Source organism: Rattus norvegicus, chromosome 18 (genome assembly GCF_036323735.1).
Source record: "Rattus norvegicus strain BN/NHsdMcwi chromosome 18, GRCr8, whole genome shotgun sequence".
NCBI lineage: Eukaryota > Metazoa > Chordata > Mammalia > Rodentia > Muridae > Rattus > Rattus norvegicus.
In genome coordinates this window covers 41,772,675-41,787,430 of record NC_086036.1, presented here as the reverse complement: position 1 = coordinate 41,787,430, position 14,756 = coordinate 41,772,675, and the positions used below count along the sequence as shown (strand labels likewise).

At 42.4% G+C, this 14,756-nt stretch overlaps 1 protein-coding gene and 1 pseudogene across 1 annotated transcript in view; both read right to left on the bottom strand.

Annotated features, from left to right (window-relative positions):
* The window catches only part of Lvrn (laeverin), a 109,043-nt gene that overhangs the window by 74,400 nt on the left and 19,887 nt on the right, over positions 1–14,756 (bottom strand). The gene's annotated exons all lie outside the window — the stretch shown is intronic.
* LOC134483088 (protein SET-like) lies at positions 4,258–11,334 on the bottom strand (annotated as a pseudogene).

Below are 14,756 nucleotides of genomic sequence, written 5' to 3'. Positions count from 1 at the left end.
CCCAGGTGAACGTCCTCTCTCAGAGCTGCCTTGGTCATGGTGTCTCTTCACTTAACGATAATGGACTGAACCTGTAAGGCAGCCCCAGGTGAATGTCCTCTCTCAGAGCTGCCTTGGTCATGGTGTCTCTTCACTTAACGATAATGGACTGAACCTGTAAGCCAGCCCCAGGTGAATGTCCTCTCTCAGAGCTGCCTTGGTCATGGTGTCTCTTCACTTAACGATAATGGACTGAACCTGTAAGGCAGCCCCAGGTGAACGTCCTCTCTCAGAGCTGCCTTGGTCATGGTGTCTCTTCACTTAACGATAACGGACTGAACCTGTAAGGCAGCCCCAGGTGAACGTCCTCTCTCAGAGCTGCCTTGGTCATGGTGTCTCTTCACTTAACGATAACGGACTGAACCTGTAAGGCAGCCCCAGGTGAACGTCCTCTCTCAGAGCTGCCTTGGTCATGGTGTCTCTTCACTTAACGATAACGGACTGAACCTGTAAGCCAGCCCCAGGTGAATGTCCTCTCTCAGAGCTGCCTTGGTCATGGTGTCTCTTCACTTAACGATAATGGACTGAACCTGTAAGGCAGCCCCAGGTGAACGTCCTCTCTCAGAGCTGCCTTGGTCATGGTGTCTCTTCACTTAACGATAACGGACTGAACCTGTAAGCCAGCCCCAGGTGAACGTCCTCTCTCAGAGCTGCCTTGGTCATGGTGTCTCTTCACTTAACGATAACGGACTGAACCTGTAAGGCAGCCCCAGGTGAACGTCCTCTCTCAGAGCTGCCTTGGTCATGGTGTCTCTTCACTTAACGATAACGGACTGAACCTGTAAGGCAGCCCCAGGTGAACGTCCTCTCTCAGAGCTGCCTTGGTCATGGTGTCTCTTCACTTAACGATAACGGACTGAACCTGTAAGCCAGCCCCAGGTGAATGTCCTCTCTCAGAGCTGCCTTGGTCATGGTGTCTCTTCACTTAACGATAATGGACTGAACCTGTAAGGCAGCCCCAGGTGAACGTCCTCTCTCAGAGCTGCCTTGGTCATGGTGTCTCTTCACTTAACGATAACGGACTGAACCTGTAAGCCAGCCCCAGGTGAACGTCCTCTCTCAGAGCTGCCTTGGTCATGGTGTCTCTTCACTTAACGATAACGGACTGAACCTGTAAGGCAGCCCCAGGTGAATGTCCTCTCTCAGAGCTGCCTTGGTCATGGTGTCTCTTCACTTAACGATAACGGACTGAACCTGTAAGGCAGCCCCAGGTGAACGTCCTCTCTCAGAGCTGCCGTGGTCATGGTGTCTCTTCACTTAACGATAACGGACTGAACCTGTAAGGCAGCCCCAGGTGAAGTCCTCTCTCAGAGCTGCCTTGGTCATGGTGTCTCTTCACTTAACGATAACGGACTGAACCTGTAAGGCAGCCCCAGGTGAACGTCCTCTCTCAGAGCTGCCTTGGTCATGGTGTCTCTTCACTTAACGATAACGGACTGAACCTGTAAGGCAGCCCCAGGTGAACGTCCTCTCTCAGAGCTGCCTTGGTCATGGTGTCTCTTCACTTAACGATAACGGACTGAACCTGTAAGGCAGCCCCAGGTGAACGTCCTCTCTCAGAGCTGCCGTGGTCACGACGTCTCTTCACAGCAGTAAGACCCTAAGTAAGATGGAAGTGAGGGCCGCATAGCCGCAGCAACACATGGTTTTGGGAAAACTGGATATCTACACCACACAGAAAGAAACTCAAAAAACAGATTAAGAATCTCAGTACAGAATCTGCAAGTTTCCATTCATTTTAGGTAAAAGTAGATATAGTACATTTCAGCACACTAGCTAAGTAAGGACTTTCTGACAGGACTCTGATTGTTTAGCAAATAAGACCAACAAATCAACAAATGAGACTTCAGGTAATTATAATTTTTTGCAGCAGTAAATGCTGGTGAGTAAAGAAACAACCTATGGGAGAGAAAACGTGCTAGCTATTCATGTGTGTTGGTTAGTGTTTGTCAGCTTGACGCGAGCTAGAGTCATCTGGGGGAAAGGAACCTCAATTGAGAAAATTTCCCCCACCAGCGCAGCCCATGCATCCTTTCTTGATTGATAACAGATGCAAGAGAGTCCAGCTCACCACAGATGATATCACCCTTGGGCAGCTGACCCTGAGCACTGTAAGAAGGCAGGCTCCTCCATGGCCTCTGCATCAGCTCCTGTCCCCATGTGCCTGCTGGAGTTCCTGTCCTCATTTGCCTCAGGAATGGATAGTGAACTGAAGGTTATAAGGTAGAGTAAGCCTACGTTTCTTTTTTCATGGTGTTTATCAGAGCATTAGAAACCCTAAGACAGATACTGGTTGCAGGTGTGTTGGGTATTACTATGACAGACCTGGCCATGACTGGGTAAGGATTGTAGAAACTTGGAAAGTTAATTCTGAGGGCAGTGCAGATGACAGAGGCCTGCCTGGCTTGTGAAGTTTCAGGGGGAAGTCTGAGAGTCCCTTAAAGACTTTATTGAAAATATTTTGAAATAAGAAGCTGTGGCTCCTCCTTATGAATGGTTGGTTCCAGAGGGCCCCCCTTTCCCAAAATATATGCTGTTACCATGGCACTAGGTTGCCTGTCAGAACAAAATGGTAAGATTCTGTTGCTGAAAACACCATACACATTACAGGACATAGAGAAATCAAGCTGGGATTAAGGTATCTCTCATAGAGTCTGAAGGCGCCATGCAAGCCACTTGGAGAGAAAAGTCATCCATGGTATTACGTCGCAGTGGTGGACCCTGCATGCTATAATACAGACCTACCAGGTAAGATGCTCCCACTGTACAATAGTGGCCTCACTTAGGTGAGTAAAGCAACTGCTCTATGGTTGGGTTTGAGACTTACTCCACAGGACTGTAAACCTAGTCCAAAGTCCCTGGGTGGGCAGTTTCATAAGTCCTAGGGAAGAATTTTCTACTGTTGTTTGCTAAATGGGTATGTCAAAGTATATTCTAAATATTTATGTTCCCCATAGGTTAATGCTGCTCTCAATCTTAGTCAAAGAGAATTCTTTGTGCAGTGAGTGGGCAGTGATTAATATAGTCATGAGACACATAACTGGTCAAACTTATTGCAATGACTGTTGAAGAATTCTCAGTCCCAAACAAGATTTCTCCCTCCTCTCCCCCTCTATCTGCCTGCCTGCCTGCCCCCCCTCCCCGGCACACACACACACAGCTCAGACAGTATTGCAGAAGAGGGAGAGACAGGAAGAATACAAGAGCCTCGGGATTTGAAAGAGCACTGTAAATGCTATCTTTTGCACGTGGTGCAGTCATTGCCCTTCCTCAGAGTAGCCGTGGTTACCTGTACAAAACCTCCCAAGAAAACACTCATGAGGCCCCACACATCTCTGTGGAGCTATGGGCAGTTACTGGCTACTGAGGAAGAAGGAGTCATCTTTCTTCAGTGATGTAGTCACTGGCAAATTGAACATGCTCTTACAAAACTCCCAACCATGCTCATGCAAGTGATCCTGACTAAACATGAGGAGTCAAAAAGAAAGAAGGAGTTAAGCAACACTGGGAGAGGTGAGAGAGGGTAAAAGAAAAGGGTCTGTTCTGTATACAACAATAAAACAGATGTAAAAAAAGGCCAGGCACAGAATACTATTCTAATGGCATAAATCTGAAAAGGCATTCTCATTCAGGCAAAGAGTGGAGCAGAAATCACCAGGAACCTGAAGAAGTGGAAGAGAACTCTGTTGTTTAACAAATACAGAAGTCTTGTTGGAGATGATGAAAGGTTTTAGGTACAGATTTTAGTGACACACAGCATCATGGATGTATTTAATGTGGTACTGAATTGTTCACCTAGCAATGATTAAAATAATATTCTCACTTTACCACAAAAGTACTGTAAATTTAGTAAACTATAAGTTACTAAGGCCAAAGGGTATACGGACACATTGGCTTCAATTTACATTAGACTCACACTGTTTAGTTCAGTGAATGTCTGTGGGTACCCATATCTAGGGCTTCGGAATATAACATTTGAAATGCTAAGGAAAAATAATGACTTCTTTGAAAGAAATATATTGGAATAAAAGACTAGAAGAAACTTTTAAAACATTTTTAAATGTTTTTCAGCCATTTATATTTCATCTTTTGGAGACTCAAATTTCATGCCTGTTTTTTTTTCTTTTTTTCTTTTTTAAAATTTTTCTTGGATATTTTATGTATTTACATTTCAAATGTTATCCCTTTCCTCCCACTCCCATACCCCCCCTTCCCCCTGCTTGTATAAGGATGCTCCCATTCCCACCCACTCACTCCAACCTCAACACCCTGGTATCCCCTACATTGGGGAAATGAGCCTTCACAGGACCAAGGACTTTTCCTCCCATGGATGCTGGACAACGCCATCCTCTGCCACATATGTGGCTGGAGTCATGTGTCCTTCCATGTGTACTCATCGGTTGCTGGTTTAGTCCCTGGGAGCTCTGGTGGGATCTGGTTGGTTGGCATTGTTGTTCTTCCTATGGTGTTGCAAACCCCTTCAGCTCCTTCCATCTTTTCTCTAACTCCTGCATTGGGGTCCCCTTGTTCAGTCCAATGGTTAGCTGCAACCATCCTCACCTGTATCAGTAAGGCCCTGCTAGAGCCTCTCAGGAAACATCCATACCAGGTTCCTGTCAGCAAGCACTTCTTGGCTTCAGCAATAGTGACTGGGTTTGGTGGCTAAATATGGGATGGATCCCCAGGAGTGGCAGTCTCTGGATGACCTTTTCTTCAGTCCCTGCTCCACTCTTTGTCCCTGTATTTCCTCCCATGAGTGTTTTGTTCTCTCTTCTAAGAAAGAATGAAGCATCCACATTTTGGTCTTCTTCTAGGGCTTCATGTGAGCTGTGGATTTTTTCTTAAATATTCCAAGCTTTTGAGCTAATATCCACTTATCAGTGAGTGCATATCATGTGTGTTCTTTTGTGACTGGGTTACCTCACTCAGGATGATATTTTCTAGTTCCATCCATTTGCCTAAGAATTTCCTGAAGTTGTTGTTTTCAGTAGTTGAGTAGTATTCCATTGTGTAGATGTGCCCCATTTTCTGTATCCATTCCTCTGTTGAAGGCATCTGGGTTCTTTCCAGCTTCTGGCTATTATAAATATGGCTGCTATGAACACAGTGGAGTCATGCCCCATTTTAATTTAGGTTGTTTAATTGATGTCCTTTTGCTTGTCCTCTATATATTGTAGATATTGACCCTCAGATAGCTGGCAAAGATTTTTCCCCAGTCTGTTGCTGTCTCTTCAACTCAAAGGACAGTGTCCTTTGCTGTACAGAGTATTTTAGTTTCATGCGGTCTCATTTATTAATTGTCAGTCTTAAACCTGCCCTGCAGAGATCCTGTTCAGAAAGTCCTTTCCTGTGCCAGAGAGTTCAAGCCTATCAGAACCTGGGTGTCTGGGTTTATGTTGAGGTCCCTGATCCATTTGGAATTAGGTTTTGCCCAGGGTAAGAGAAAAGCATTTAGTTTTATTCTTCTACATGCAGCTATCCAGTCTGACTAACATAATTGGTCGAAGATGATGTCTTTCCCCCATCTGTATTGTTGGTCTCTTTGAAACACAGCAGGTGGCCACAGAAGTATGGGCTTATATGGGGGTCCCCAATTATTTCCATTTCCCAGTGCATCTGTTTTTATGCCAGTGCCATGCTGTTTTATTATGATAGCTCTGTAGCAGTGCTTGAAATCTGGGATAGTCCTTCCTCAGTCAGGTTTTTATGTTTTGTTTTGTTTCTTCTTGTTTTGTTTTGTTTTTTTAATTGTTCACGATTGTTTTAGCTATCCTAGTTTTGTGGTGTTTCCTCATAAAACTTAAAGTTGTTTTTAGTTTCTCTGAAAATTGTTTTAGAAATTTGACGGGGATTACACTGAATCTGTAAATTTCTCTTAAGATATCCATCTTCACAATAGTAATATGTGAATGAGATGTCTCCATGAGAATGAGATGTCTTTCCATCTTCTTGTATCTTCTTTAATTTCTTTTTTAAGTGTCTTAAATTTTTCATTATACAAGTATTTTACCTGGTTGGTTTGATGTATTTCAAGATTTTTATTTTGACACTAGGGTGAATTGGATTGGTTGCTCCATTTCTTTCTCAGTATGTTTGTCATTGGAAAGCTACTGAATTGTGTGTGTGTGTGTGTGTGTGTGTGTGTGTGTGTGTGTGTGTGTGTTAATTTTGAATCACTGTATAGGATTTTTGGTGGAGTCTCCATGGTCTTTTATGTCTAGAATCATCTCATCAGCAAATAATGATAGTTTGACTCATTCCTCTCCTGTTTGCATCCCTTTTATCTTCTTCAGTTGTCTTACGGCTCTAGGTAAGACTTCAAACACTATATTGAACAAGAATAGGGTGGACAACCTTGTCTTATTACCGGTTTTAGTTTAAATGCTTTGACTTTTCTCCATTTTACAAGAAGCTGATATTGAAGCTTGCTGTATATCGTCTATACCATACTGAAATATGGCCCCTGTGATCCCTTTTGTCTCCAGACCCTTTTCTCATGGAATGCTACTAGAGTTGTCAAAACCCTCTTCTAGATCCGATGAGATGGTCATGTATGCTAAACTATCTCTACAATTCTGTGGTGAAGTCAACTTGCTTGAACTCAGTGTGATAGTACTTTATTAATAATTTTTGCATCCGTGATCATTATATATATTGGATTATCTAGATAGTTTATGTCAACTTGACACAAGCTAAAGTCATCTTAGAGGCAAAATAAAGCAGAAACTTAAGGGTTCTTGGGAGAGTCAGTTTTGTTGGATGGTGTTTTGCTGGGGCAAACTTGTGAAAGAAAATTTCCTGAACCAGACATAAAGTGAAAGGATGTTCTGCTAAAACAAACACATGAAAAGACACATGATGAAGGATTTTTTACTAACAACACACATGTATCGGTCTTCTTTACATGTCATAGTTGGGCTCCATTTGTCAGGATTCCATAGAGAGAAACGCACCAAAAAACTTCTGGTGGTGTGCTGCAGCTTCTTGATGCTTCCAAGGACTTGGGCTGATCAGCAAAGTAATGTCAGCTGAGATAGGCACATACTCTAAGGCAAGACACAAGCTGGGGCAAGACCCATGGAGGACATGTGATGTTTGGAGTGTGTATGAAAAGGAATCAACAGACAGTGAAGGAGGCTGAGCTTGGCTTACTTCTAGAGCTAACTGTGTAATGCTTGTGGGCCTGTGTCTTTGCTGATCTTGCTTTGCTGAGAGAGGCACAGCCAAAAACTTCTCCTAGCATTCCTGTTGGCTCTGGTCCCTCCTGCTTACTGGAGCCAAGGTTGAGGCCTGGCTGGCTCTGCTAGATAATGCCACCTCTGCCTCATATTTACTATCCAACTCTGCCTCATATTTACTATCCTGACTCTACTGAACTGGACTGCTGATGTACCCATGAAGTTTTTGAGTGAATGGAACTACCACTGATAAGCTGTGAACTGAACTGCCGAATTTCCAGACAACACAGATGGGACTTGCTCCAAAGAACCATTTGTAAACAGGTCCACTTTCTGGGTATCCTTTCTTTTCCACTACCTTTGGTGGGTGGTGGGCTACAAGGGAGGTTAAAGTGTTTAAGAACCATTATGAAAAATAGGATTTGAAAAAAAGTTAAAGTTACAGAGGGAACCTATGAACTCACAGAAACTGAACTACCAATATAGAATCTACCTGGGTCTGCACGAGGTTCTCTACAAATATACTATAGCTCTCAGTTTTAGAACTTTTATCGGAGTCCCAAAATGTGAATGAGTGAGTCTCTGAATCTTGTGTCTTCTCTTGGGGTTCTTTTATTTTTCTGTTGCCTTGGTTTGTTCAACTTTGATATGGTGGGCTTTGTTTTATCTTAATATATATTATTTTGTTCTCTTTGGTTGTTATGTCTTAGAAGTCTGTTCTGTTCTAATGAGAGACAGAAAGAGAGTGGATCCAGATGGGAAAGGCAGTGGGGAGAAATCTGGAGGAGTAGAGGGAGGAGGAACTTTATTCAGAGTATGTTGTATGAGAAAAAAATCTATGTTTAATAAAAGGGGAAAGAAAAGAAGAGAAAGAAATGCCTCCAGCAGATCAGGTTATAGGTAAGCCTGTAAGCCATGTTTTTAATTAATGATTAATGAGGAAGGCTGACCCCTCTGTGGGTGGCCACCCCTGGGCTGGTGGTCCCGGGTTCTATATGAAGGCAGGCTGAGCAAGCCATGAGGAAAAAGCCAGCAGCAGCACTCCTTCACGGCCTTTCCATCAGCTCCTGCCTCCAGGTCTTAGCTGAGCCCCTATCCTGATTTCCTTCCACATGAAGGAAGCCTAATAAGTAAACTCTTTCCTCCCCAAGTTACCTTGGCCATGATATTTTTTTATTATAGCAATAGGACTAATGAAGACAGCATATTATTTTCTTTTTGGCTGAATCTTTGATTTGGTATCAGGGTTATACTAAGCTTTGTAAAAAAGAAAAATCAGATCTGTTCTTTCATTTTTTTTTTTTATTTTGTAGAATAGCTTGAGGAGTATTGGTGTTAAATCTTTGAAGGTCTAGTAGAATCTTGTGCATAATCTATCTGCCCCTGGATGTTTTATTAACATATTTTTAATTACTGTCTCTATCTCATTGGATATTATGGGTCTATTTAAATTATTTACTTCGCTTGAATTAACTCTGGCCAGCCATGTATACCTAGAAATTTATTAATTTCTTTTTAATTTTCCAGTTTAATGGACCATGGATTTTTAATGTACATCCTTATGATTCCCTGAACTTTCTTCTTTTTTTGTAATCTTTATGTCCCTTTATTGGAGCCAGATTCCTGACATATACAGTGATGTATTTATTAAACAGAGTCCTGTGCAGAAATTATACACTATCCATCTAGACAGATTTTTGGTTACACTTTGCCTATTGATGGAGTAGTTACATTTATAAAGTTTTATATATCAGAAAGCTTTGAATTTGACCAGGCTGTCCATGAATCATCTCTGAAAAAGTAGCATTTCATTTTAGCTCTATTTTACAGCATTGAAAAGCTTATGCATCAGGTCCCTTCCTGAACACTGTTCTCCAGACAGCTCTTCATCCACCCAGGTCAGAGTCACGTCTGAGAGCTTCTGTTACATGCTTGTGACAGCCCACCTCACCGACTGCTCACCCTGACAGCCCACCTTCTTGGTCAGTTCACACTGCCAGTGAAGACACACCAGCAGCTGTCCTTTCATTAAGCTGTAGATGGCATTAAGGTCAGTGACAGTGGGAGCAGGTGCTGCCATGAGATCCAAGTAACTAAAGACCTTAAAAAAAAAAGCCAAATGTGAGATAAAAATCAAGGGTACAAGTCCACAGCAAGCTGTGCCCACTCAGTTACAGAGATGTTAAGACATGATTCAAATCCCTCTAACTTAGTCGGCACAGCCCTGAGGTTATCCTGCAAAGTGTGTATCAAAAAATACAAAGTTAGGGAGACAAAGTTTGACATGGTATCATTATGCAGGTCAAACTTGGAAGGTATGTGGAACATCTGTTCTGACAGAAAAGCATCAGGTCCTTTGTGTAACATTGATTTTATTGTAACAAAGCAACTTGTACACGGCAACATTTAAAACTAGCATCTTTTTCCTTCCAATGAAAACCGAAAAAGAGAAAAAGAAAAAAATTAAAGATAAAAGTTCCAGGGGTTGGGGATTTAGCTCAGTGGTAGAGCGCTTGCCTAGGAAGCACAAGGCCCTGGGTTCGGTCCCCAGCTCCGAAAAAAAGAACCAAAAAAAAAAAAAAAAAAGTTACAACAGAGAATGCCAACTCCAAATAAAACCCTACAGATTCTGCTGATTCTCCCATAGAGTGGCAGGGTTCAAGTCTTCATCAGGAGAGAGTTTTAAGTATCACCTTAAACTGCAAGGATGTCTGTTAAACGTCACAATGAAACATGACATGTTGTTAGATGTGCACCTACCCCCCCACACCTCAATCCCACCCTTGCTCACCGTCTATAACCCCCCCCCTTTTTCTTTTTTTCTTTTTCCTTTTAATTAAACAAGAGAAAGTAGACAGATACATGTTGGTAAATGCTAACTGCCTGTATTCACACAGAGACACAGTGTAATCTCTGAGCCCAATATACAGAGAAAAGAAAAAGTTAGAATTCTATGCACTACTACACAGGGGCCTAGCACCCTCCAGCCTCCAGCAGAGCTAAGGGTACTCGGGGGCTTTTCTTTCTCCCCACAGAGCATGGTGGTGGTGTTGAATCCACAGTTTGAGACAAGGATAAAAATGAATTTAGAACAGAAAAGTGAAGATTCTTTTCCTGTTGTATTTTGCTCAAGATATTTTCCCCCAAATTAGTTGAGAACCATGATGTTGAGACTTCAAAAACAGGGCGACTGAGCACAGAGGGACAGGGAGGAAAGGACTGCAACTTGCTTCCAGGGATTGCATTTATTTTTTATTTAAAAAATAAAAAGCAAATGAAAAAGAAGGTTGGATCCATCGGTCTTCTGTGCTAATCATCCTCACCTTCATCCTCTCCTTCATCCTCATCATCATCTTCTTCACCTTCATCCTCATCTCCTTCTTCATCAGTATTTTCCAACCCTTCTTCCTCTTCATCATCATCATCATCCTCTGCCTCCCCTTCTTCATCATCCATATCGGGGACCAAATAGTACTGCAAGGAATTTGACCAAATACCATCTTTGATGACCTCTCGTAACTCGTCAGCACCTGCGTCAGAACGGTCAGTAAGCCAGGTGAAGCTCTCTGGCTCTTCACGCTGCCTCTTCCTGCTGGCCTTATTCTGTGTTTGACTTGAGCGTTTTGTCAAATCCTTTCCAGATTTCCATTTGATTTCAGTGAACTTTGAAGACAGGTCATCGTTCTCATTCAGATGAAATTCTTTGGAGAGAACTTTATTTTCAAAGTAAGGATTTTCATCGAAATAAAAATCTACTCTGTAACCTGATTTAATGTCTTCAAATTCTGTCACTTCAACTCTAGTCAAATAAAGCAGGGCTTCCTCGACTTCCTCCTCAAGCAATACAGACACTTGTGGATGGTTGACAAATGTTGTTACCCTAAAATCTGGGATTTTGGCTATCAATTCTGACCTCTTCTGAAAAAATGGTTGGCGGAGTTTGTTATATTTTTGTTCTACTTTCAAAATTTCCTCACTGGCTTGTTCATTAAGTCTGTCTATTTCATTTTGTACTTCATCAATATGTTCAATTGCTTCTTGCTGTTCATTGACCCCATCCTGATTGGAGCTCCTTTTTACTGGCTTTGGCCTTCAGTGCAGACCTGGTGCCCTCCATGATCCGACAGAGGGGTGGGGGAGTGAGCCAGCGGCTTCCCCTCAGGCCACACGTCAGCGCCTGCTTGCAGCCCTCTCATCCCCCGCCTGCGCTCACTTACTTGCCCTCCCCCTGGCTGCCTGGCACTGCCCGCAGGGCCTGACAAGGTGGCAGGCCTGGACACATTGTGGCGAGCCCCTGGCCTGCACTGAAGGCTTGGAGGCGGCGGCAGCTCGGTGGGCTCACCAACTCGTGCCCTGTGCTCCAGCTCCCTTTTAGCTTACCCTGAGCTACCTCTTACTCCACCTCCTCCCTGAACTTTCTAAATGTCTGCTGTTATTTCTCACTTGTCATCTTTTTGCTAAGATTTGTTAATCTTTTCAAAGATGTTTTATTGAATTTTTGTATTTTTCATTCTTATAAATTAATTTTAGCTCTGATTTTTATTATCTCTTTATATCTTCTTTTTGGGAGGTGTTGTTTATTCTTGTTTTTCCAAGGTTTTAATGTGCATCATTAGGTTGTTTATTTGCTATTTTTCAGTGTAAGTACTTAGTGCTGCAGAAACTTTCTAGTATTCACTTCTGAATTATAAACAATCTTTCCCCAAATACAATTCTTTAATTTGATGACATCCACCCGCTCTATGATCTTTATTTTTCTTCCATCTATATGGGTATTTATGGTGCTTTTGATCTTTTTGAACTTTAATTAAAATATAACTTTAAGGTGTACTCTGTGATGTCTGATTCCTTCAGCTTAATGTTACATTAGTAAGATTCATGCATATTGGTGTGTTCAGTTTTGGATTTATTTTTACCCCATACATAGTTCGTTAATCATATCCACCAATTTTTATTCTATTATAGATGGATATACAAGTGTGGCAGTAATACTGATCATCAACCTGGTAGAGCCTAGAACCATGTTAGAGACAGACTTTGAACTATATCTATGAGGAAATAATCTAGATTGGATTTACCATGATGAGAGACTCATACTAAATGCGGGTTACCTAATTCCATGGGTTAAGTATCCCAGACTGAACAAAAGGATACAGTTAAAAAGTGGTACCTGGTAGTATGTGCTTTGTGAGCACACTGTTGGAGAAAAGGATCAGCAGGTCCCTGGTGCTCACTAAACAGTCAGTGAGAGATCCTGTCTCAAAACATTTCTTTTAGAAAGGTGGATGACATCTGACTTATTTTGCTTAACCCAGTTACATACATTTTTTCCACCAAACAAAATAATTTAATTCTTCTTTATGGCTGAGTACAACTCCATCATGCGATACACATTCTCTTTGTCCATTCATCTCTTGATGGAGGCTTATTCCATAACTTTAACTGTTGTGAACAGTGCTTCAATAAGCTTGGTGCTATGGGTCTGTAGAGGTAGGAGGAGCAGAGTTTAAAATGCAGCCAGTACATAACAAGCATGTAGCCATCCCAGTCCATCACAAAGAGTAAGTGGTGTTTCCATAAATGTGAACATGCCGGTATTTTAGTGACATAGCTGGGTCACACAGGAGTCCTAGTTTTAAACCTTTGATCAACTTTCCTACTCATTTCATAGTGACTGGATCACTTTGTGCTCTCATCTAAAATACAGCTTCCTTTTATCCCTTCTCTTCACTAGCATGTGTTGCTGTTTCTTTTCTGTTTTAAATTCCAACTTTATTGACTTATTTTCCATTTTCATTTATAGAAATAATTTTTATTTGTTGTTATTTTTAAGTTTACATTTACTTTTTCCTACAATTTTTAAATTTACATTGCCTCCCAATTACAGCCCCCCTTTCCTCACCTCCCAGTTCCACCCATACAGGTTCCTTCCCCCCTATTTTCCCTTCCCTTCTCAGAGAAGAGGAAACCCCCTTTGGGTACCACCCTACCCTAGGATATCTAGTTGCAGCAGGACTAAGCACCTCCTCTTCCACTGAGGCCCAACTTGCTCAACTTTGTTCATAGCAGTTTTATTCGTAATAGCCAGAAACTGGAAACAACCTAGATGTCCCTCAGTGGAAATGTGGATAAAGAAAATGTGGTATGTCTCTATTCAATGAATACTATTCAGCTATGAAAAACATAGACATCATGAAATCTGCAGGCAACTGGGTGAAACTTGAGAATATCATCCGGAATGAGATTAAGACAGACCCAGAAGGACATGTATGGTATGCACTCACTTATAGTTGGACATTAGCCATCAAGTTCAGGATGACCATGCTACAAGTCACAGCATGGATAATAAGAAGCTGGAAATAAAGAGGGTCCATGGGAGGAAGTGTGACTCCCACTCAGATGGGGAAACAAAACAGTCATCAGAGGTGGGTGAAGAGAGGGAACTGGGTGGGAGAGGGGGTATGAGAGGAACATGGGAATGGCAACTGGGTGTGTAGGGGGAGAGAGGGCTGGGAGTGAGAATGGAAATCAGTAGGGGGTGCATCTCTCAGACAAGCTGTTTGTTTTCTTAATGATAGTCATTTTGACTAGGTTGTATTATAGTATTAATATCTATTTCTCTGATGGCCAAGACAAGCATTTTTCCTTGTGTTTACTGGATCTTCATCTTTTGACCACTGGTTTCCCATAAGTCCATTTACTCAGCTATATGTCTTTCTTATGAACTGGCCTGTTACTGTCCTAACAAGTATTTAGCTGTGGCAAAGATGGGGTGATTGCTTCTTATCTCCAAGTGGGAAGATTTTTTGTTTTTAACTATATAGATCTAGCAATAACTACAAGTTACCCCAAAATGCTGCTAATAAGTGTTGCTCCTAAATTATGTTATTTTTTAAAGAGAGAGAGGAAGCAAGGGAGAGAGGGAGAGAGGGAAGGAGAGAGAGGGAGGCAGTGTGTGTGTGTGTGTGTGTGTGTGTGTGTGTGTGTGTGTGTGTGTGTGTTATGTATATGAGTGTAGGTGCATGTATGCCATGGCATTTATGTGGAGGTCAGAAGACAGATTTGGGGAGTTGGTTCTCAGCTTTTACTGATTTGAAATAGGATCTCTGTTATTTCACCTGCTTGTTTCCTGTTCCACCCTGACGGCCCACTAGCGTCTGGCCGATTCTCCAGTCTCTCCTCCCCATGGTTTGTCTATGCTTTGCCCAGACACTGGCACTGTTAGGAGGTGTAGCCCTGTTCGAGTAGGTGTGTCACTGTGGGTGTGGGCTTAAGGCCCTCATCCTAGCTGCCTGGAAGTCTGTCTTCCACTAGCAGCCTTCAGATGAACATGCAAAACTATCAGATCTCTCTGCACCATGCCTGCCTAGTTGCTGCCCTCCTCCTACCTTGATAATGGACCGAACCTCTGAACCTGTAAGCCAGCCCCAATTAAATGTTGCCCTTATAAGACTTGCCTTGGTCTTGGTGTCTGTTCACAGCAGTCAAACCTTAAGACACCATTTCACCATGGGAGTGTTAGGATTACAGATGTGTGCT